Source organism: Herpailurus yagouaroundi, unplaced genomic scaffold, assembly GCF_014898765.1.
Source record: "Herpailurus yagouaroundi ecotype Mexico unplaced genomic scaffold, PumYag 186, whole genome shotgun sequence".
Classification (NCBI taxonomy): domain Eukaryota; kingdom Metazoa; phylum Chordata; class Mammalia; order Carnivora; family Felidae; genus Herpailurus; species Herpailurus yagouaroundi.
Window position 1 is genome coordinate 39,065,768 of NW_024412417.1, and position 23,838 is coordinate 39,089,605.

The 23,838-nt window shown below is 46.6% G+C and overlaps 1 long non-coding RNA gene across 5 annotated transcripts in view; it reads right to left on the reverse strand.

The window, feature by feature from the left end:
- LOC121042991 (uncharacterized) overlaps window positions 1-23,838 on the reverse strand; it is a 172,003-nt gene that overhangs the window by 23,066 nt on the left and 125,099 nt on the right. For 4 of the 5 annotated variants that reach the window (XR_005796613.1, XR_005796614.1, XR_005796615.1 and 1 more), the window contains one exon: window positions 8,991-9,721. The exons of the other annotated variant lie outside the window; for it this stretch is intronic. This is a non-coding gene — a long non-coding RNA (uncharacterized LOC121042991). Of the gene's footprint in view, window positions 1-8,990; window positions 9,722-23,838 lie in introns of those variants that run through there. 5 annotated transcript variants of the gene reach the window in all.

Genomic DNA, 23,838 nt, shown 5'->3' on the forward strand with positions numbered 1-23,838 from the left:
CTCTTTTTCTTCTTTCTTTCTTTCTTTCTTTCTTTCTTTCTTTCTTTCTTTCTTTTCTTTCATTGCCAAATGATCCTTTACTGAAATATTTTCCTTCACTAGCTGAGCATTCCACGGCACCACTACTGATGTCACCTGTGATGTCATGAGGGGGGCAGCCATCAACGTTGCAGCCCACAGACTGGGCGGTGCCCCGGAACTCTTTAATGTTTCCAGAGAGTTCCCTGGCTAAAGATCAGTGCTGCCTCTGTTGGGCAATGTTGACAATCTCATCAAAAGCGGTATTTCCACTGCCTTAATGTTTTTCTGCTTCTTTCTGTCTCTTGGCGGTAACTTGAGGGCTTTGATAAACAGGGCAGAGGCACAAGGCACCACTTCAATCCAAGCCGGCCTGTGCTGAATGGTCAGTTTCACCGTAATCCTCAGACCCTCCCAATCACCGGTTGCCTTGGCGATGTCATCACCAACCTTTTTTGGAGACAGAACCAGTGAGCCGATCGATCTTCAGAGCCAGGGCAGACGCAGCACCTACTTCACCACCAGTGCACGTCAGGTAAACAACTTTGATTTCATCGGGGTCGAACTCAGGCGGCATGGTGGAGGCGGCTGGTGTCGGATGAACCCAGATTCTGGACAACCGAAGACAGTTGCACCTTCACCTCCTCCAAGCCGAAGGCCAAAAGTGTACTCCCGTCGAAGATTTATTACAGTGAAAGGATATAACGCAAAACTGGCCAAAAAAAGAGAAAGCGCACGGTGCAAAGTCAAAAGGAAAATCCCTTGCAAGCCTCCAAGAGCCCTTTCCCAGTGGGGTGGCACAAGACATGCTTAATTTCTCCAGAGACAAGTAGGAGGCATGTGACAACACATGAGAAGCGCTGTCTTCCACGGACGCTCATTGGAAGTTCAGTGACCAACGTTGGTCACACAGGCATCCTCTGCCCGGCACATCCCGGAATTCCAGACTCCCAGAAAGAAAGCAGGTGTTCAGCATAAACCCAGTTCCTGTACAGACCAGTTAGGCACAATGAGCCATTCTTTCCTTTCTGGAAAGTTTCATATCCACGTAGAGACTGTTTACCAGCTATGTTCCAAGACACCAACGGAGGGTCAACGTTGCAAGCTATGTCTCTACAGATAGCATCTCATCTTTTCCGCATAGGAGTCCGTACAAGAGAGAAGCTGGTGGCAATGGCTGAGAACCGGCCTCAGACACAGAAGACTTGTCTCAAAAACCTCATGAGCTCTTTGCAGGCAAAAGTGCAGGTGCGGCAACACTGCCCTTGACCTCATTGGGCTCCTGGATAATTCCAAAGCCCCGGGGATACCTTATCTTTAGTCCAGGCAAGGACCTTCGCTGGTATCACTTTATATTTTTCCCTCAGCTCTGACTCACTTCTCCTCTCACTCCCGCTCTCCCCACCAGTAGCTCCACACAGAAATGTGCCCGGAAGACGTCCGTAGTAAATCCACGCACCTGTAAAATGGATATAATAACACCTGCCTTGCTGACCTCGTTTTGGTTTTGAAAAGGAAAAAGAACAACAAAAAAAGATGCCTTAAAAACACCCATCAGAAGCACCATGTAAGTATCAGCTACATTATTCATTGTGATTGCTTTTCGGCCCAAAATCGCTTCTAACGTATTTGTTTTAGGTTTCTGTGCCGTCCTTTTCATCCCTCCTGACAAATATTGGAGCAGGAACGCTGGGTCCTCCTCTGTTGTGAGTTAAACTGTACCACTCAGAAAAGACAGACTCAACTCCCAGCCCTGGTACTTGTGAACGTGACCTTATTTGGAAATGAATACTTTCTTTGCAGATGTAAAAAAGATCAAATGAGATCATGCTGGATTGGGATGTGCCCGATTCTGATGACTGATGTCCCCCTAATAGAGGAAATTCGGACAAAGAGGAGACACGCAGGGACAAAGTCACGGACGTTGGAGGAAGAGATCGAAGCGATGTATCGACAAGTCAAGGAACACCAGTGATCGCCAGCAACCACCGGAAGTGAGGAAGAGGAAGGAAAGATCCTCCGCCAGAGCCTTTGAAGACAATGTAGCCTTCCCCAGATCTTGAGTTTAGACGTCTAACCTCCAAACTGTGAAAGAATAAGTGTCTGTTGTCTTAAGCCTCCCCGTCTGTGTTAGTATGTTTCAGCCGTCCTAGGAACTCACAATTCATTGCCAGCCCCACCACCATATCACTTAGTAGATTTGGCCAAGATGCTTCAACAGGCCTTTGGATGCTATGCTCCAGCGGTCAGTCAGAGCACATATTAGCCTTGAGTCTGTGGGTTGTGGAAATAGCGAGACCTGAGCCATACCTCAGGAAACACCAAGGGAGCAATCCTAAGGGTGCCCGTAAATGTGGCTGCAGTGTTATACTCCTGGGTTTATGAGTGAGAAAACCAAGGCTGCAGGTGATAAAATGCCTCAGCTCTGGTTACACAGTAAGTTAGTGGCAGAGCCCAGGGGAGAGCGTGGGCCTTTGGCCTCTCGGTCCAGGCCCTCTCCCTCTCCTTCATATGCAGGATGCCCTTCTCTGTTTGACCCACGGCATCAGAAGGAAGCAAAGAATAAGGAAGGCAAAACAACCTGTTAACGTTCTGGAGCAAAGGAGCCTGCTGCATCGCGCGGGATGTATAGGACCTTTCGGTGGCAATAAATCATCTCTCTCTGTGTCAGCATCAGAGATGAAGGGCGGGAGGTGTTTTCAGCGGTCAGATTGGTTGGTTCGCTGTGGTTCAAGACCAGACACCGCTCTCCCATTAATTTTAACACGAACTCAGTTCGGAGGGATTGATGACCAAGCAGTACAAAGAGTGATTTGAGTTACAGCTCGGCCTGGTCGTGTTCGGGAGGCAAGGGCAGAATGTTTCATTTTCCAGACTGCTGACTTTCTTTTTAACTCTCCTTCCCTAAAAACATAAATAAAGGTGAGACATTGAAAAACGATCCTGAGTTTCCTGGTGGTTGAATCCCACTTGTAATTTAAAGAATAAAAACACTGGGGCGCCCGGGTGGCTCAGTCGGTTAGCATCCAACTTCGGCTCAGGTCATGATCTCACGGTCCGTGAGTTCGAGCCCTGCGTCGGGCCCTGTGCTGACAGCTCAGAGCCTGGAGCCTGCTTCGGATTCTGTGTCTCCCTCTCTCTCTGCCCCTCCCCTGCTCATGCTTTTTGTCTCTCTCTTCCAAAAAAATAAATAAATAAAAACATTAAAAAAAAAATTTAAAGAATAGAAACAGAACAGTCAGAGAAGATAACCTGAGAAGGTCTGCAAAGATAGAGCTCTGGATCAGGAGGTGAGGGTTCTGCCGTGCCCCCAACTCACCAATGGATTCTGGAAGCCACTTCCACAGCCTGGAAGTGTTTCCTAACCTATAATATGAGAGCAGCAGAATCCGTGATCCAGCTGAGGGGTTCTGGTGTCACCGGTCTCGGGGTACATATCCTGACTCCATTGCTTACCAGCTCTATAACCTTGAGCCAACACTCAGTCTCTCCGTGCCTCAGTTTCCTCATCTGTAAAACAGAGACAATAATAAAGTCTATTCCATGAGGCTTATTTGGGAATTTAAGAAAGTAGCCTTTGCGATGTGCTCAGAACAGTACCTGGAGCACTGCAATACCTTATGTGTCTGTTTAATGTAACAAGGGTGTGGTCCAAGATGCTTTACAAAGATTCTTTGCTGCTTCCGCACTCAGAACTGGCTTCTGATTAGACACGTGGGGAAGAGAGGGAGGTGCCTGGGCACTGAGAATCTTGGGAAGGCTGACGTCTTGAGAAGACTGAACTTGACCGGAAGAATACTGCATTTGAGGTGGGGGGCTTGTGACCTGGTCCCTGCTTTGCTGAGGACCCACGAGCATGGTCTCAAGCACATCTCCACATCTCATAAAATAGGAAATTAGGGGTGGACTGTCTTCGATGTTTTTTTTCCATTTTTTGAATTGATTTTTAAATTGGGAACCAACAACCAAACTACAGGTACCCAGTAAAAGAACTAACTTCCCAGGGATATGCGGGGGACGGGGTGTGGTTTTGAGGCCTAAAACGTGCCATTCACCCACTTTCCCCAGAGTTCCATGCTGAGAGCACACTTGCAAATATAGTCAAATGGAAAACCGTATATTCGGAAAACATTACTACTGGCCACACAAAGGCCTGGAACTTGAACAAGGTGTTGGTGAAAGCTGGACTGCAGAAAGAGATGTAGGTTTATGACTGAAGGGGGACTCCCTACCCCCATCCATAATCCAAATATGGGTGCCCACGTGCTGGTGGGTGCCTTCAGGAGACAGAGATGGGCAGGACAGGGTCTGCAGAGCCAGGTGGATAGACATGGCTGGCTGATGCTCTTGACTTCAGCTGCATTTTGTGAGGACTAAGAAAATAGTGCATGAGAAGCACTTACCGCAGTGCCTGGAACATAATAAGTGGCAATCAATTATAGTCATTATCCTTATCTTCCCAAAGTCACTCTCAGGAACCTTAAAAATGCATCCGGTTCTGCTTTTTCATACAGAAGACTTCCTGGTAATCTCCTTTTCATTATTTCAGTTCTCTCTAGGGGTCTCAAACTACAAATCTAATATTTTATTTCCTTTACAATCAAGCCGGTACTCCTCTGGTTCAAAAGACATGTCTACCACTTTAATTTAAGGCCTTCTTTTTATTCTTGGAGACAACAAGGACAAAAAGACTCTCAGGGTCCTGCGTGTAAATCTCCATGTTCTTGAAGGAAGACACTATGGGCCTTGGAGGCCAATGCTTACTTAGAGGCAAAGACCCAAATGTCCATGGGAAAAAATGGGCTCATTTCTTGTCATAAAAGTATTTTGTTATATAACCAGAGGTTAAAATTACCCTAGAATTCTTGGCTGAGTATTCTACCGTGGTGACGCCATGCCAAAGAAGAAATAAAAAAGGAAAACGTTTGAACGTGGTAGAAAGATGCCCCTATCAGCTTATTCTATATTTGTAGAGACCTGGAAATAATTCAAGTACCTAGTAATAATATATCACTGTAGATGCATATTCATTAGCAGTCAGGTCACTTGCAGAAGGGTCACTGTCTAAATCTCCACGGCACGTCCATTGTTGCCAGCCCAAGCCATTTATTTGTTCATTTAGCCTTTCCATCAACCGAGTACATTTCAAAGCTTATTATGTGAGAGACACTATGCTTGACCTTGGGAATATAATGGTAAACAGGACGTTCTGATCCCTTCCCTCACTGATCTTCATTCCCAACAAAGTAGCTAGGAAACTAATTAAATAAGGAATTATAAGGAAGCATGACAAAGGCTTTAATCTGGTAAACCATGACAAATGGACAGAACTGAGATTTGAACCTTGGCGATCTGGCTTCAGAGCGCACGGTTTTATTGTTATGTTGTCGGTCACTTACCGTGGTTAAACAGCAAGGGAGAGAGAGAGAGAGAGAGCTAGGATTCATCTCTGGGCAACTTGACCCTTCCACAATCTTCATGAATCATCACTGTGCTCAATATTTCACAATGTGGCTCAATTCTACTTGGTTTCAGGTGCCTGTGAAACAGCACCTGCAGATGCGTAAGCAGCACATCTGGTACTCGGGGAAAGAGACAGCTGGAGACACGGACTTAGGAGTCAGCAGCAAGGGAGAAAAAGGCCCAAAGCAGAACGTGGGAACAGCAATATTCAGCTGGCAGGCAGATGGAACAGAAGAGGGAAAAAGACAAAGACAATTTTGAGGACAGAAATGGAAGAGGGGGAGGAGGGGGAGGAGGCAACGGAGGAGGAGGAGGAAGAGGAGTGTGATAGGAAGAAAACCAAGATGTCAAAAAACCAGGAGAGGATGATGGTCAGCATCAAACGTTGATAAAACGTCGAGACTTAGTACCTACCGCAGTCACTGCTAGCCTTGGAAAGGGGACTTTTGGAGAAGTAGCAAAAGAGAAACCCAGATCGGTGTGGCTTGAGTAGAGATAAAGAAATGAGGCAGTGACACAGCAGAGAACGTATGATTTTTCTGATGGTGAAGTCCCAAGGAACTGGGGAGGCAGAGTCCTGGGGAGACAGGAATGACCACAAAAGGGAGAGTCGTTCCATCCACTCTTAGAGAAGGGAACAGAGAAAGGCGGGGGCTGACAGTGGCTAAAACTTACTGAGGTGCAGCCACTTTAGAAAGCCATTTGGGAAAGGGCGCCTGGGTGACTCAGTCAGTTAAGCGTCCGACTCTTGGTTTCGGCTCATGTCATCTCACAGTTCATGGGTTTGAGCCCCATGTCGGGCTCTGCACTGACAGTGCAGAGCCTGCCTGGGATTCTCTCTCTCTCTCTCTCTCTCTCTCTCTCTCTGTCTGTCTCTCTCTCTCTCAAAATAAATAGATTAATTTAAAAAGAAAAAAAGCTATTTGGGAATTCCAATGAAGTGATCATACCCGGACTGCTGTAGACTGAATGCCTGTATCCCCCAAATTTCTTTTGTTGAAACCTAATCCTCAAGGTGGCAGCATTTGGAGGTGGGGCCTCTGGGAGATGGTCAGGGGGTAGGGGGCGGAGCCCCCATGCACAGGATGAGTGCCCTTGCCAGCGAGACCCCAGAGAGATCCCTCCCCTTCTCCCTGGGAGGACACAGTGAGGTGTTGGCCATCTGCACCATGTAAGAGGGACCTCCCCAGAATGGGCACCCTGACTCCCAGCTTCCAGAACTGTGAGAAATATAGGTTACTTTGTTGATAAGCCCCCTGCCCATAGTACTTTGTTATAACAGCCTGAATTAAGACATTTACCTTGGCCAGACAGTTCCTCTCCCGGGGACACACTCAGGAGAAATGAATGAATACGATCCACAAAAGACCTATTCAAGAATGTCCACGACCACATTTTTCATAACAGCCCAAACCTGAAAATAACTTAAATGTCGGCCAGCAGAATATGGGAAGTGAACTTTGGCGTATTTGTATAAAAGAATGCTACATGGCAATTAAAACGGATGAACCACGGCCCATGCAGCAACAGGGATGAGTCTTACAAAGATTACACTTCAGCGAAAGAAACCAGACACAAAAGATTGTGTGCTGTGTGATTCCACTTACACGAAGTTCACAAACAGACACAACTCATCTGCGCATAGAAAGCAGGATAGCAGGTGCCTGAGGCAGCCTGAGGACCAGGTTAAAGAAGGGGGGGGGGGGGGTGGCAGAGGAAAAGTGACTTTGAAGGTGAACAAATGAACATTCTTTATCTTGACGTGGGTGATGGCTACCTGGATACATACATTTGCCAGACTTAATCAGATTGTTCCCCTCCACAATTTTGTTCCGGGTACCATATGCAAATCGTATCTCCATGAAGAATAATTCGCAGGCGATATAATTGGGCAACAATTAACTACAAAGGAATTATCTGAATTAACTAATCTGGTCCCAGTAAACTCCACAAAGTAACTACCCCTACGGCCCACTTTTACAGGTGAAGAAACTGAACACAGAGAAGCCTGAGTCCTCCCCGAGGTCACACGTCAGGGAAGGGACACACCGACAAGGAGAAATGTGCAAGCTCAGTGGCAAGAAGTTAAAGACCTTCTCGGATATCCACTCGTGTCTCCTACAGGCGAAGACAAGGCCATCGTTGGATGCGAAGGGAGGACAGGAGAGCCAAAGGTTTGAGATGGAAGGAGAAGATTGCAACTGCTTTTAGGAAAAAAGAGAAAAAGGACAAAGAACTGTCAGAAGCAGCGCAGTGGGAGTGGGTCGAGCAACATTTGCCTTCGGTTCCTCTTTCATCCTACAAAATAATGTGCTTCTCACGAGGATTTTATAAAAACGAAATGCGTGTAAGTGCGTCACCAACTCGAAAGCACTGTATACACATATATTTTTTTAACTTATTTAACTCATAGAAGAATGAGTTCCCACGAGCCAAGGAATAAATTTTTTTTTTTCAAAATTAATTTTATTCTAGTTTTCATGTTTACTGACTTTTGAGAGAGAGAGAGTGCTGGCGGGAGAGGGGCAGACACAGAATCCCAAGCAGGCTCCAGGCTCTGAGCTGTCCACACAGAGCCTGATGCAGGGCCCGAACTCGCAAACCGTGAGATCGTGACCCGAGCCCAAGTCAGACGCTGAACTGACTGCGCCACCCAGGCGCCCCTCAAAATTAATTTCAAAGCACGTTTTCCAGTGTGATTTCCTTGAGGTCTGAATTTTTCTCTCTCCAGCCCCAGGTAACCACTTACTCATAGGTTTCTCCCTGAGCTGCAAAGTAGCAGAGCCGCATAGGAGGGAGACCCCCGATCCTCCCCCTTTCTGGTAGGCCCGCCCCTCTGCAGCAGGGAGGCGGAGCAAGCGATCCACAGAGGCGTCTGTCCCCCTGGTCCTGAGCTCTGATGCCAGGAAAATGAGCGTCCGCTGGGGATCACTAGTGACGCACTTCCTTCCAAGCAGTGAGGCTAGTTAGTGAAGGAGCTAGGCCACACGGTTTGGACTAACACTGAATCTGACCGGAATCTAGATTAAAACCCACGGATTTACAGTATATTGGTATGTCTACTTCCCTCTCTCCTCCATCTCCCTTTCCCATTTAACCCTTTGGTACATAAGTCATCGTCTCTTCTCTATGATCCCGCTCTTTGTCTACGACCTTTCCAAACCCCTCCCCAGACCTTCCCCCAAGAGAAGGCTAATTAGACCACAGGCATCTCCATCTTGAATTACCAGTTTGTTCATTTGCAAGTGTTTTTTTCCTGGTTTTTCTCACATAGTATCATTACATGAGGTGGACCCCTTATCGTCAGGGCAACACGGAGTGAAAGAGTGACACATGCACACACAAAATACAACTTTTTTTTTTTTAATGTTTTTATTTTTATTTTTGAGACCGAGAGAGACAGAGCATGAGCAGGGGAAGGGCACAGAGAGAGGGGGACACAGAATCGGAAGCAGGCTCCAGGCTCCGAGCTGTCAGCACACAGCCTGACGCGGGTCTCGAACTCACACTGTGAGATCATGCCCTGAGCCAAAGTCGGATGCTTAACCCACTGAGCCACCCAGGCGCCCCACAAAATACAACTCTTACCTGTACTTGTTCCGACCCCATTGTGATCTTGACTGTCTTCGCTCTTAGGGTTCAAAAGAATGTCAAGCATTCCATAGTTCTGCCACTTTCTCTCCTGGTTGGGCTCTGCCTTTCTTAGGTTTGGCTATTTCACAGTCTTTTTTTCTGAATAATTTAACTACTTTTTTTTCCCTACCAACTAGCCTTATTGCCTTTCCCTTTCTGTAGAACACATTTGTTTACAGAGTAATAACCCCTTCTCCAGGAGAAAGGACAGATCCTCTAAAGTCAGACTTCAAAGAATTAAGAGGGAGAGAGTCGGAGTTTCCCTCCAGGTAGTAACACCTCTGTTTACTCTTAAAGGATGAAGGCTATCATCCAATAAGGCCTCAGGCATTGCAGCTGGAGGGACCGCAGAAGAAGCTCCATTTTGCTAGAACTAGAAATCCAAGATGGCGCTCAGCATCAGAAGGGGCTGGGTCAGGGTGCACCTGGAAGAGAGATGACGGACCTCCCGCCGAGAATTTGACTTTCATCCTGATGCTTTCGTTCGCGACACAGGCAAATTGGGGGCCAACTCCATCTTTTGCTCCATTCAGAATATCAGAGGACAGGAATCACAGCTTCTATTTCAGTTGTCAGAAAGTCAAATGCTGGGACCAGGCAGGGGACCCTAAGGAAGTCCAGAGTATTTGGTATGTTTTCGTAAAACCTCATGTGGCCCCCATACTATCTTTCATTCCCCACTTATCCCAGAGATACGGGTATACAGAATCAGTTCTCTTTGATAAAATGAACTATATACATGTAAAGACAAATGGCTGCTGATATTTGACCTAAGTCCTGGGAGCAATCGAATGTGGGGGAAACACAGTGAAACTGACACTCCACGGGGTAGCCTTACTCCACAACAGCCAACTGCTATCTCCTGGGAAGTTATGACCAGCATTGCCAGGGCTCCCGATTCCTCAATCCTGAAAAGAAGTTGGGCATCTGTATTCGCATGTAAAGTTGGTCTGGTTCTAAAGACTGGCTTGCATTTAAACAAAACAAAACAAAACAAAACAAAACAAAACAAAACAAAACAAAACACACCTTGTAGCCCAGGGAAAACAAACCTACAGAACAAACAACATGGGGCTTGCTAGTTTGCAACCTCTGTGCTACTTTCTTTAGCTTTTCCAACAGCGCGCCATCACCATGGGGATTCCATAATGTTTACTGGGTGGATGAATGGGAAGATGTGGGTCGTTCTCGTTCCTGCTCCAAAGTCAGTTCCCTAGCCTTCTGAGTCAGGGACCTGACTCATGACTTTGCCAAAGTCGGATGCTTAACCCCCTGAGCCACCCAGGTGCCCCTAAGCATCAGACTCGTGATTCTGGCTCAGGTCATAACCTCAGGGTTCGTAGGTTAGACCTGCGGCACATCGGGCTCTGCGCTGATAGCGTGGAGCCTGGTTGGGATTCTCTCCCTCCTTCTTTCTCTGCCCCTCCCCACTCATGTGCTCTCTCTCAAAATAAATAAATAAACTTTTAAAAAAAGGAATTAAAAAATGTTAGACATTAAATGATTCTATCTGAAAACTCATTTGCAGAAAATAAGTTTATAAGTTTATAAGGTAATTTATACCGTGTCCATTAAAATCACTTCTCTATTATGTAAACGTTGAAAATTAAGATAAAGAGTAAATAATTTCATATATACGCATGTACTTTAATCAGTTTTTTCCAAATAATGCATTTTTTTTTTCAACTCAGTGTTCCTTTTTAGACGTTTTCACAACAAAAAAACTTGGAATTCTTTCAAGGTCTTTTTTTTAACGGAAGTATAGTAGACACACAATGTTACCTTAGTTTCAGGTGTGCAACATAGTGATGCAACAAGGCTTTAATTTCTTTTGTAATTAAGAAAATTGAGAGACCCACAAGAAGAGTGACCAGGATAGAGGGGCTTTTTTCATGAGTTAATATTAAATGTAAAAGGAAAATAATTCAGCAGAACTATTTGTGCAATCAATTGGATTTTGTGCAATTTGAAAGACCTTTAAATTTTGGTTGATTTTGTTCAAAATAACCTGGCAATGTTCAGTCCAAGCATTAACAAATGGGGGGCCCAAACGTCCATATTTCAGAGTGGTAGGTAATTGCTGAGAACAGAGCTTACAAGCATTAAGACCTTGATGTTTATGTAGAATAAAGCACAGAAGGAACTGAGCAAACTGTATCATGAGAACTCCAGTGGCGTACACGATTTAATTTTGGAACTCTGAATATTTTAGGGTAATGCTGTGCATATGTAATTTCATGCATTTGTTTTATAACACAAATTTCTGGATGGCTCATTGGCTAAGGGTCAGACTCTTCATTTTGGCTCAGGTCATGATCTCATGGTTCATGAGATCGAGCCCCGTGTTGGGCTCCTCACTGAGCATGGAGTGTGCTTGGGATTCTCTGTGTCCCTCTCTTTTCCCCTCCCCTGCTCACATTCTCTCTCTCAAAAATAAACATTAAAAAAACTTTTTAAATAAAAGAAAATATGTCTAGCTTTTATATTTAAACGTCCTCCAAAAACTTCATATCAATTTTTACTAGCAAATACTTTTTTAAAAACTGCCTCTGAGTTAAAAAATTATGCCCGGGGCACCTGGGTGGCTCAGTTGGGTAAGCGTCCCACTCGGTTTCAGCTCAGGTCACAATCTCACTGTTCTGGATTCGAGCCCCGTGTCGGTCTCCCCACTGACCACGAGGAACCTCCGTGGGATTCTCTCTCTTTCTCTCCTCTCTGCCCCTCCTCTGCTCTTGAGTGCATGCGTGTGCGCGCTCTCTCAAAATAAGTAAAGTTTAAAAAAAATTATCCTCAAAACGGGATTTCTTTTGCTCAGTCTTCCCACACCTACCAGTCACATGACTCAGTCTAGCAGAATGAGTAAAGGGTGGAGAAAGGCCACGCATACATTCAGGGGAAATTCCTTCCTCCAACACATCCTACGGTCCAGCTTTTTTTTTTTTTTTTTATGTGGTGACAATATGGCACTAACATCCCAGACTTCTTTCTTCACAGCTTGGCAACTCTAAGAGAATGGAAACATCTTTCTCCCAATGTCCATGTAACAACCCCAGAGAATATATCTGACTGGTCTTGCTTGAGTCACCTGTCCACCCTAATCCCGATCACTACGACCAAGGGAATGGTACCTGAGGATTAGCCAAGGCTGAATCGTGCGCCTACCCTTGGGTTGCAGGGTGCAGGACCTATGTCCAAAAGAAAGGGGATGTGAAAATGTGCCGAACAATCTGTAGTGCTCATCATTCTGAATAGCATTCTGAATTTGGAAATACACAAATACTGTTATATTTGAACTTTAGAACCACTCCATGGTAGACCAAATGAAAAGGCAATGGTACCTGTAATTTAGACTGCAGGGCCTGGCACATCATAGGTACTCCATGAATGTTTGATGGATGAATAAATGGGGCAGAGTAAACAATCCCATGAGCTGGACACTACTCTCCTCACTTTACAGAGAAAACAAGATCAGAGAGGTTAAGGAATTGTGCGAGTTTACACAGCAAACAGAGGATCCGGGATTCAAACCTAGGCCTCATAGGCTGACATCCCTGCCTGGGGGGTTCTTGTCAGGACTGATGATTGTTTTGCACCAGAATTTAGGCACCTGGTGCCCATCAGTATTCTCCTGAGCCACTCCTGAGTTGCCTTTTCTCCCACACCTTAAATGCAGAAGGTCTAGACAACAGAATTCTATTCTGGATCTAGACTCTTCCCTTCCAAGAAATTCTCAGACTTTAAGATTCTGATTTAATAGGTTTGGAGTGGGGCTCAGGAATCTGCATTTTATCCCAGAGCTATGAAGTGGGAGATCTTGCAGAAGTCTGCACAACCAGCAAATACGACCACCACAGCCTCCAGAAAACAACGCCCTTTTCATTTCCGCCTTCCAAATGCTGCCCAAGTTCCTCTCACCGGTAAAAACCTACCCAGAACTGTTCAAGGAAGGAGATTGTGATGCCTGCCACATTGACCACACACAGTCCAACACACACACACACACACACACACACACACACACACCCTTCCGTATCCCGTTTCAGGAGACGTACAGAGGGCCTGTCCATAGATGATCACTGATTTGGAGTCTTCAGAATTGGGTAGAAATTGCCCAACAAAACCATTTGCCTTTGCTGCATATTACTGCTTCGATTCCAGCTGTAACATTCCTGCCACATGGTAGTTCAGATGTTTCTTACAAGCCTTCCGCTAGGAAGCATGTGCTTCTCTGGAGGCGTAGACCATTTATTTTGATCCCAAATCCATGTACCTGCGGCTGTCACCCGCTGGTCCTGGTTTGATCCCGAAAGCACACACATATCCAATCTAATCATTATTCAAATGGCAGCCCTTCAAACATTTGATGTCACTGGTCATGGGGTCTGGAAACTTCTCTCCTCCAGCCTATTACCAATTTTAAATATGTCTCATTTGACATGGCTACAGTCCCTTGACCATCTCAGCTCTCATTTATTTAGCCAATACAATATTTGTTGGGCATCTTTGGTTGCAAGGAACCAAGTGCATTCCAGAGAAAGAACTAGGCAGCTTGAGTTCTGATACTGGCTCTGAGACTTAGCTCAGTGTGTCCCTTGGGGAAATTTATCTCCTATCGACACCATGAAAGGGTTTGCTTAGATTCTCTTAGCTGTGTTCTATAACATCATCTTCTCTTCTGCATTTCTCCCACTGATGCCTCCTTCTCCTTTTCTCTTCCCTCTGAATTGTTCTGTTTTTTTTTTTTCCCTGACTTTCTGGCCCCTCTGGCTCTTCTCTCATCTTGCACGGTCCCTGTTCTTCACTGATTCTGTTTCTCTTTGCCTCCCTATATTTCCCTAACTCTACCTCCTTCCCGTCTCTCGGTCTACCTCTGTCTCCCGTATCTTTCTCACCTTGAAGAATAGTGTGTGAACAAGAACTTGTAGGAGGGAAAAATATCAAAACCAGGACAAAGTATCTTTGAGTGAGGTTCTCAGCAGCTGATGGAAAGTTTTACGAAGCCAAATCCAGCCCCATTAGCTGGATCTGTGCATCAGATTCCCAGACCATAGCCTCCTCCGCCAACCTAGCAGGTGATATAAGACCTGGGAGGCCAAGGATACAAAAAAAAAGTTACTCTGCCAAGAGCTAATGGACTATGAAATGAAAATGCCTGGCCCACCTGCTCCACGTGGCCACCTCACAGTGGGGACCCGCAGCTGGCCCAAACCAATGCTGAGGAAAGGCAGGAGGAAATTTGTCCCGGAACTGAGTCAACAGAAAACACCAAGAGAGTCTGCCAAATGCAAATAGCTCGAGCCAGGATTCTTCCCTCACCTCTGCCATCCAACCCTCCAAATACGCCTACAGTGTGAGGTTCGAAGGACCCCGAAGAGTCAGCAGACCTGGATTTGATTCACAGCTTCGCCACTAATTGACTGTGACCTTGGGTAGGCCACTTCTCCTTTCTGGGCCACCATGTTCTCATCTATAAAGGGAGAAGCACAAATCCCATTAACTAATTCTAGAGTTGCTTTAATTGTAAGGTTGTTGCAAAGGGATTTGGCCAATTTTGTTTCCCTGTAATTTAGTTTCTGCCACCTATCCATAAGCAATTATACCGCCTTTCCTTAGGATGAGGGAGCCAAGCAAGAAATAAACGATGAGAGGGAGCGGAGTTGTGAAAAGACACGTATTCCTTCATTCTTACAAAGAAACCTAAGTAAGCTACCTAAGAGGCAGGGGCTACAGATATCTTCTTTGTGCTTCACAGATACTTGATCTACAAAGCACGGCTTCAGATTTCTGCTTTGTCTCTGTTTCAGCGTGCTAAATGCACCAATCATGGTGTCAGCCCCTTGTGGCTTCAACTACTGGCCTGCCTGTAATCCTCTGCTCAGGGAAGCAGCACTTCCAGAGTCTTTGATAAGGGAAGGCTTCTGATTGAATCAAGAAGGAAATCCGGCCCAAGAGAGTCCATCAGTAGCCTGGTCAGTGATCCTTGGGGGCACCCGGAGCAAAGTACTGAACGAGAGGGAGAATCATTAGCAAAACCACAGTAAAACTCCCCTGTGAAATTCAGGGTGGAGGTGATTGAGAGAACTGGCCAGCCACCAAAGAAAGGAGAATGGAGCAGGACTGGAAGAGCCATGGAGGTGCCTAGAGACAGACCATCTACTTCACGAGCAAGACAGAAATAGGAGTCACTGCATCCAGGTGGCTCCCGGCAGCATCCATTGCACGTGGGCAAATTTCCAACCTTCAGGAACCCGTTCAATGGTCTCGTTTTCTTATGGTGGCCCAAGGAAGACTGTGGCTGGCAACCCAAAGAGTCTCACCAACACACTTGGGTGAGAAGGGCATTCAAGCCCCAGGCACTGGCACTAAATTCCTTAAAAGTTTAAGCAGATAAGTAGCCAGTGACATTGGTGTGACCTCTGAAAATGTACACAAAATTGTACCTCTGGTGGGGCGACCTAGAGAAATTGGCAGCTTCCCCCAAACCTAGAAGACCTTCGTGCAACAAGTGTAAAAGAAACCCTATAGGCCATTAGTGCATTCAACTCTCCAACCTATGCTAGAGTGACCGGGTTTTTTTTTTTTTCAAATTAAACAAAAACAAACCATGCAAGTGAAAAGTTCAAATCTCTTAAGAAGGAGAAATGTGTTTGCCCAGGGTTTCATTAACAGCTGCCCTGTAGACCTTCCAGTCACATTCCTTGTCTCTTGGGGACAGGGCTGCAGTGAGATGCAGTCGAATATACCTACGTTTCAAAAATCGGACGCACTCGGTTGTGTGACGCTGGGTGGCAATTGTTTTCGTCCCACTTTCAGGAGGCTGGCTTCCTTTGGCATGTTGCTCCCCCCACCCTTCCAGTCTTGCAATCCCCGCTGAAATATTCTAACTCCCTGGCACCCAGGAGGGTACGAGGGAGGACACGTGAGCTTGGGCAGCCAAGCAGAGGACCCAGTTCACCTGAGCACCGTTTTGGGCCTAGGAGCAAACACGTAACTTAAGCAAAGTTAATCAGAGTCATTCCTTAGGGTTGCCCAGAGTCAAACCTTTGGGTTGGAACTGGAAGAAATGAGGCCTAGCTTTTCAGGTCACAAAACTGGTAATATATGAAATGAGGTTTTCTAGTAGGTGACTTCCCTCCATAAGGGAGGGGATGAGGGCAGGAGCAAATTATCTTGCTGGAGTCCCTAAAGTATGGGGCCACTATCAGATGCACTTTTAGGCATCATCATGCACAGAATTCTGTTTCTTCTGTTCCCTCAATACCTCTCTATGAAGTGCGGAACTTTACCTCTATATGTCCACAGGTGTTGTGCTTCAGGTAGATAGAGGATAGGTAGAGCCGTAGATATAGAGATGTAGATAGTACAGATATGTGTTCTCCTCTGTATAAGTGGGAAAGGGTAGATATAGAAGACTATGGGTTGACCAGATAGTTTCAGGAGATGGAAGCTGAACCAAGAATAAGAAGGACCGAAAGAAGGAATGAAATCCTGCCATTTGTAGCAACGTGGGTGGAACTGGAGTTCCAATTCTAGTTCCACAATACTGGACAGTGTTATGCTAAGTGAAATAAGTCAGGCAGAGAAAGACAGATACCATATGTTTTCACTCATATGTGGATCCTGAGAAACTTAACCAAAGACCGTGGGGAAAGCGGGGGGGGGGGGGATGTTACAGAGAGGGAAGGAGGCAAACCAGAAGAGACTCTTAAATACTGAGAACAAACTGAGGGCTGATGGGGGTTGGAGGAGAGGGGAAAGTGGGTGATAGGCATCGAGGAGGGCACCTGTTGGGAGGAGCCCTGGGTGTTGTATGGAAACCAATTTGACAATAAGTTATATTTAATATAGGAAAAAAAAAGACGGACTGATCATCCAGGCTGGTGGTCAAACACAAAGCCTGGGTAGAAAGCAGATTCCAAAAAGTGTTACAAGATAATGCATTGGCCTAAAGTATCCAGAGGAAGGGTGACTGTGCACACTGAGGGTGCTTTCTCCAGAAAGATAAGCCTTGGAAGAATGAGTCCAGTGGCCATGAAATGGAAGGAAGAAATAACTGGCGTAGGATACCCGGTGACTAGGACTTGATGGTCACGGGAAGTAACAGGGGAGGAGGTAGAGAAGGGAAGGCGAACGGGAGGAAGCCTTCTTTTTGCACCGCTGGGCCTCAGGTTCTGTTCACTGACGTTGCAGATCACAAGGTCACGGGAGAGACAAAGTCCTCAAGCGGGTATAACGTGATGGCACCTCCTGATGCACTGACCGCTGCTAATTATCAGGGAGGCTAGAGGACCACCTTTGGATGCCCAGGAAAATAGCCTTCTGATAAAACTGGACTTGCTGCTCATGACTGGAGGTCATCCGTCCGCCCGACTTGTAGCATCCGTTCGCTCGACTTGAATCGACCAGCACGAGTTCAAGTCAGGCGAGACCACAGTAGACTTCTCAACCATCCCAGCTTATTTGAACTGAAACTCCGTGACATGTAAGGACCAGATTTTGAATCCCAGCACCCTATTTTCCATATTCGTGACCTTGAACAAGTAAATGCAGCTATTCGTCTGCATCAGGGCAACAATCAGACCCGAGAGCTCTCTGGTGAAGAGTGAAGACACCATACGTAGCCCAGGCCAGGCACAGAGCTAGCCAACAGGGACCACTGGTTCCCTTCTTCGAGAGCTGTGCCTTTCTCACTGGGCTGAATGTTTCAGAAGGCAAGGACAATGCCTTAGTCACTTGCCCCTCACATTTTCTGCTCATAGTAAGTGCCAAATCATTTTGAGTTGTTCATGATGACACTGGGTGCAAAAAGCAACCGCCTAAGAATAGAGGACAGGACAGTAAGAGGAACCGTAAAAAGGCGTTTTTTAAAAAATGTACTTATTTATTTTGAGGGAAAGAGAGAGTGAGCATGAGTGGGGGAGGGGCAGAGAGAGGGAGAGAGAATCTTAAGCGGGCCCTGTGCTGTCAGCACGGAGCTCAATGTGTGGCTCAAACCCACAAACCGGGAGATCATGATCAATGTGTGGCTTGAACCCACAAACCAGGAGATTTCAAGCTGAAATCAAGCGTTGGACGCTTAACCGTCTGAGCCACGCAGGTGTCCCAAAAGGCATTTGGGATTTAGGCAAAGGATTTAGGCCATTAGATCATCATCAAGTTTGAGGAGGGGAAAAAAGATGTCAACCAGTTTCAAGGGTATCTACGTATCCCCAAACTCATCTAGTTGTACACGTGAAATATGTACTACCTCAGTCATTTTTCAAAAATCCTACATCTTTGCCTTACAACAAACACACACACACACAAATACATAAGCATAACAAAAGCCCTAAATAAGAAAACGAGCAAAAATAGAAGTATAATCATGACAAGTGTGTATTTTTCGATGCACTCCTACCAGAACTGTAGGAGAACTGAGCAAAGCTGCAGATGTGATTCTGTCATTTTTTTCGTGATGCTTTATAGGGCACAGAGCACTGTCTCAGATGTCAGTGGGTTTGTCCCTCGCAAAGAAAAATAAAGTAAAAATAAAAGACGGGGGATGCCGCCCGGCTCTTGATTTCAGCTCAGGTCATGATCCCAGGCATGCCGAGCCAGGCATCGAGCCTGCTTAAGATTTTCTCTCTCTCTCCCTCTGTCTCTCCCTCACTGCCTCTCTTGTGCATCATGCACTCTCTCTCTAAAATAAAGTCAAGCAATAATCAAAGATGGGGGCACCTGGGTGGCTTAGTTAGTTGGGCTTCCTTCCGCCTTCAGCTCAGGTCATGATCTCGCTGGTCAGAGTTCAAGCCCCGCGTCGGGCTCTGTGCTGACAACTCAGAGCCTGGAGCCTGCTTCAGGTTCTGTGTCTCCCTCTCTCTCTGCACCCCCCCCCCCACTGCTCACACTCTGTCTCTGTCTCTCTCAAAAATAAATAAATAGATAAATAAACATTAAAATTAAAAAAAAATGAATAAAAGATGGGTGAGAGCAGGGATGTTTAGTCTATACCAAGGTTATCAAAGTTTACCTTCTCATTCGTTATAAAATTAAAACATGTTTAACCCCAAGTTTCTATACTTCTCAAAAACATCAGGGCGCCTGGGTGGCTCAGTCGGTTGGGCGTCTGACTTCGGCTCAGGTCATGATCTTGCGGTCCGTGAGTTCGAGTCCCGCGTCGGGCTCTGTGCTGACAGTTCAGAGCCTGGAGCCTGCTTCAGATTCTGTGTCTCCCTCTCTCCCTGCCCCTCCCCTGTTCATGCTCTGTCTCTTTCTGTCTCAAAAATAAATAAACGTTAAAAAAAATTTCAAAAACATCAAATGTACTCTCAGATATTAACCGTTTCTCTGTTGCTGGATACTGGTTGTTTCCAAATGTTTACTGTCATACGTGACTCTTTGATACAAATCCATGGGCGGAAGAGCTGTTTTCCACTTTTTTCTTTTAGGTTATTAAACGTTTACATCGTCTCCAGAAGGGCTGTGCCCTTTCCTACTCACGCGTACAGATCCCCTGCTTAGAAGGATCACGGGTCAGTAGGACCCGCTCCAAATTCGTTTTCCTGGCTCACCTCAAGCATCGCCTGGCCCATACTTCGAGGCTCAGTAGTGTGATGCTCCCATATCCCCCTCCCCGGTCCCCCAGACCTGATGCTACCATAGTTTTTGTTGTAATGTAGGTTATTTATTTGACTAGAAGCTCTCTGAAAGACCAGTTGAATCAATGCCGTCGTATTTCTCGCGTGTGCTAATCTCAATGGAAGTGAAAGGACTTCCAAGCTGGAATGCACCACAACAATGTTAAGGGCGTCTTCTGTATCCTGAAAGAGCCCCAGTGAAGCCAGAGCAGTGGGGAGCACCAACCAGCATAGCATTCCCCGTGCCTCTCTTTCTCCGTTTCACCCCTGTGCCGTCTGCTCAGAACACGCAGCCAAAAGGCCAAAGCTGACCTCAGCAAACGCCTCCCTGCCTTTTCCTCCCCCGGAGTGTGCTATAGCCGTGGGGAAGGGCTCGCTCGCTCACAGAGAAACGTGAACAGACTGTGACTTCCCAGTAAGATAGGCTGTTATTTCCTGGCGGCTCTAGAATCTCAGTAAATCATCCGTTACATAGGCAAGGCCCAACCCTTGGGCCAACAAGCCAACTTTTTTCTGGGTTACAGCGAAGAATGGAAGGAAGACGCGGCCGGCCATATATTGTTTGTCATAGCAAGCCATGCTGACTAGATACATTTTTTTTTTAATGTGTATTTACTTTTGAGAGAGAGACAGAGAGAGACAGGGTGCGAGCCGGGGGAGGGGCAGAGAGAGAGGGAGACAGAATTGGAAGCAGGCTCCAGGCTCCGAGCTGTCAGCACAGAGCCCGACTCGGGGCTCGAACTTGAGGAGCGGGAGATCATGACCTGAGCCCAAGCGGGAGGCTCAACCGACCGAACCAGCCAGGCGCCCCTGTGCTGACTAGGCTATCGCAAGTATCAGGGTACAGAGATGTATAAAGCTCAGAGCCTGAAGGTGGCTTGCTGAAAAACCTTTGACAAGTGGCAGGTGGGCGGGGTGCGGGAAGCCCCGTTTCACAGCAACTGTCAGTGTCTGGGGGAGAACACACTTACCAGGGCTGATCGCATTATTCGATTTTCATTCGCTCTCAACCCGCGCTTGGATGCCATCTCACCTGTCCTGGAACAGCCCTCCGGGATCAGCGTGTGCGTTGGACTTTTGCTTACATCAGCCCCGGGACTAAAAGCCGTATGTTTCAGAGCAGTTAGAGAAAAGTCTCTGAACAGAAAACTTCAAACGTCGAGCCAGAGGCTGTTTTTTGTAACACTGATGAAATTTCATCTTCAGGGTTCTTTGTTCACACGTGCTCCTTCTAAATATATGTATCTTTGCATAGCTAATTTTGTATTTCGAATTTTGTATGCTGGTTTTTTTTTTTTTGTTTTTTTGTTTTCTGTTTTTTTTTAAAGAGACCAGCCTAAACTGTATCAGCTTGAGACGCTCTCCCTGTTTGATCTTGTCAGTGTTTCTTTTTTTTTTCCTTTAGGGCCCACAGCAGACTGTAAAGTACCTTAGCCACTGTTCTTTCCCGTGAAACGCCAGATCTTGCTCAAACACGGACTCTGGCTCCGTAGGTGAGGGCGCGGGGCCTGAGACTTCGTTTCTAACAAGCCCCAAGCGATGCCAATGCCCGCGTGGGCCACACGTTATTGTAGCAAGTTCTTCCAACAGGGTCTACACAGAATCACCCCGTAGGTCCAGCAGAGTTTTTCCTTGGACAGACACCCTGTGTGAGCTTACCACCTCTCTTGCCGCTGCGTGCGGCTAACTACCAGCGTTGTGTTCCATCCTGTCTCGTGCTAACCCTGTCTTCACCGCCTTCCAACCCAACCGGATCAGATTCCCAGGTTCCCTCTTCCGTGGAGGCCACTTGGTTAGAGTCAGACCTGATACTAAATCATGACTGGGTCAGGGCGCTTGGGTGAAAACAACAGATCTCACTTCACGCGGCGAAAGCAGAGAAGAACCGATTATAGGGCACGAAGTACCTTACAGAAGTCCTAGGCGGTGAGCATAGATGTATTCTAACACGAACAACGAAGCCAGGGGACATGAACGATTTCTCTTCTGGAGACCCTGCGGTTCAGCTGTCTACCACTCGGGGTTTATGATGTTAGAGACCAGAAGGCAAGTCAGTCCTCAGATCCTGGAGAACCGAACACGCTTAACCACCGCGCGTGTCAAAAGCTGCGATTTCCCTGCCTCGGCTGACACCTCAACTGGTCCGGTACAGAAGCTGGGCGGCACAGGAGCCCCAAAATGTAGCGTTTTGCTTCCTACACGGGACGGGAAGACAGGCTTGAAGGGGATTCGAGTGGATGTTGAATGGGCCAGTCTGCAGAAGCTGGACACTCAACCAATGTTCTAGAATAAATGAATGGATGTAGTCTGATTTCCTTTGTTCACTCGTGGCTCCTGATCTCCATGATAACATCACCTGACACGGGCCTTCGACTTACTCTGCACTCACTCTGGCTCTACCCCCACGTGACTATTCATCTCTAAACTCCATCACCTACAGACGACGGTGTCCGGGTCCCTTTAGTTCAAACTCTCGGGAGAGAGAAAGGGTTTCCATTGGCCAGTAAGTCCTGGGTCACGTGCCGATCTCACCTTTGCTATTACAGAGGTGGAAATGGTAAAAATCCCATATCCTCAACCTGCCTCTTCTCCTGGGAAGGGGAATTTCCGAAAGAAAAGGACTTTGAAGTACCAAAGTTACCCTGGAGGCTGTCAGCTATAATATCTGAGCTCAGTTTTAAAGGAAGATTAGGGATTCTCAGAATGGACAAAGGAGAAGACCTTTAGAGGCCCCGCAGACAGGCACAAAGGCACAGAGCCTTGAACTAGCTCATCAAGCATTTTATGATGAACCGGGTCTTTTTTTTTCCCCCACTGAATTCCAAATATCTTTGCTAATATTTGCCTTTCCCAAAACTTTCAAAGCAAATATTGGCTCTCTTTCCACAGCGTACACTGAACTTAGAAAAAAAAAAAAAAAAGGTAACTCTTATCTCTACCCTGTTCCCTTCATCTTTCTACTTCTTCATAAGCCTCTGACAATTCGGAGGCACATTATATAACCTCATTAAGAGTTTCTCCATTAGGGGCGCCTGGCTGGCTCAGGGGGTGGGGTGTGCAACTCTTGATCTTGGGATCATGAGTCCAAGCCCCACACTGGGGGTAGAGTTTACCTATAAAAATAAAAAAATAAAATAAGAGAAGGTTTAAAAAAAAAAAAGTGTCTCCATCTATAACATGGGGACCCCTGAACCTACTTCTAGGTTATCGTGAGAAGCAAATCGAATGAGGCATGTGAAAATACACATTGAACCCTAACACTCCTGCATCGATGGCAGTGATGGAAATGGTGAGAGTGGCTCTAGCCCAGACTTTTCCAATGCCTCTTGACATTTCCAGGTTACTCCCTGTGTGTCCCTCAGGCAGCAAAGGATGCGAGGCAGGATGTGGCTCTAAGGAGCATCATGGCTTCCACCTGTGCTGGCTCAGCGGGTCTGCTACAAAGCTTGGCCCAGATGCCAGCGTCTTCACCTCTCAGCCCTCAGTGGGGCCTCGTGCCCACTCAGCCCTTATTCCTGGGACGGCCGCAGCTGCTCACCACAGAACAACCTAAAATACAGTCTAGGCTAAGCTGGGGCCAGCACACGTGCTTTGGGCTGCTACTGAGACTCAAGGACAGTTAAAGCTGGAAGGACCTTACATGCTCTAACCTTGCCCAAACTCCATCTTGTCCGTTCCCAGCCAACGGCACCAGCAGTTAGTTACTCAAGCCAAAACTCTGATATCTGTCTTTCTTTGCCCATCTTCCCCATGCCCATCAGCAAGTTCTTTTAGCTCTGCCTACAAAGTATATCCCAAATATAATCACTTATTGAAAACTCCATTGCTGCCCCCTAGTTCAAGTCAAGCTGTCATCTTGCCTGCACTGTTGCAATGCCCCCCAAACTAGTCTCCGTTGACCCCCTTGCATGGTAATCCATTCTTGGGAGAGGCTAGGGTGGCCGTCTTTTTTTTTTTAATTTTTTTTTGTAACATTTATTTATTTTTGAGACAGAGAGAGACAGAGCATGAATGGGGGAGGGGCAGAGAGAGAGGGAGACACAGAACCGGAACCAGGCTACAGGCTCTGAGCCATCAGCCCAGAGCCCGACGCGGGGCTCGAACTCAC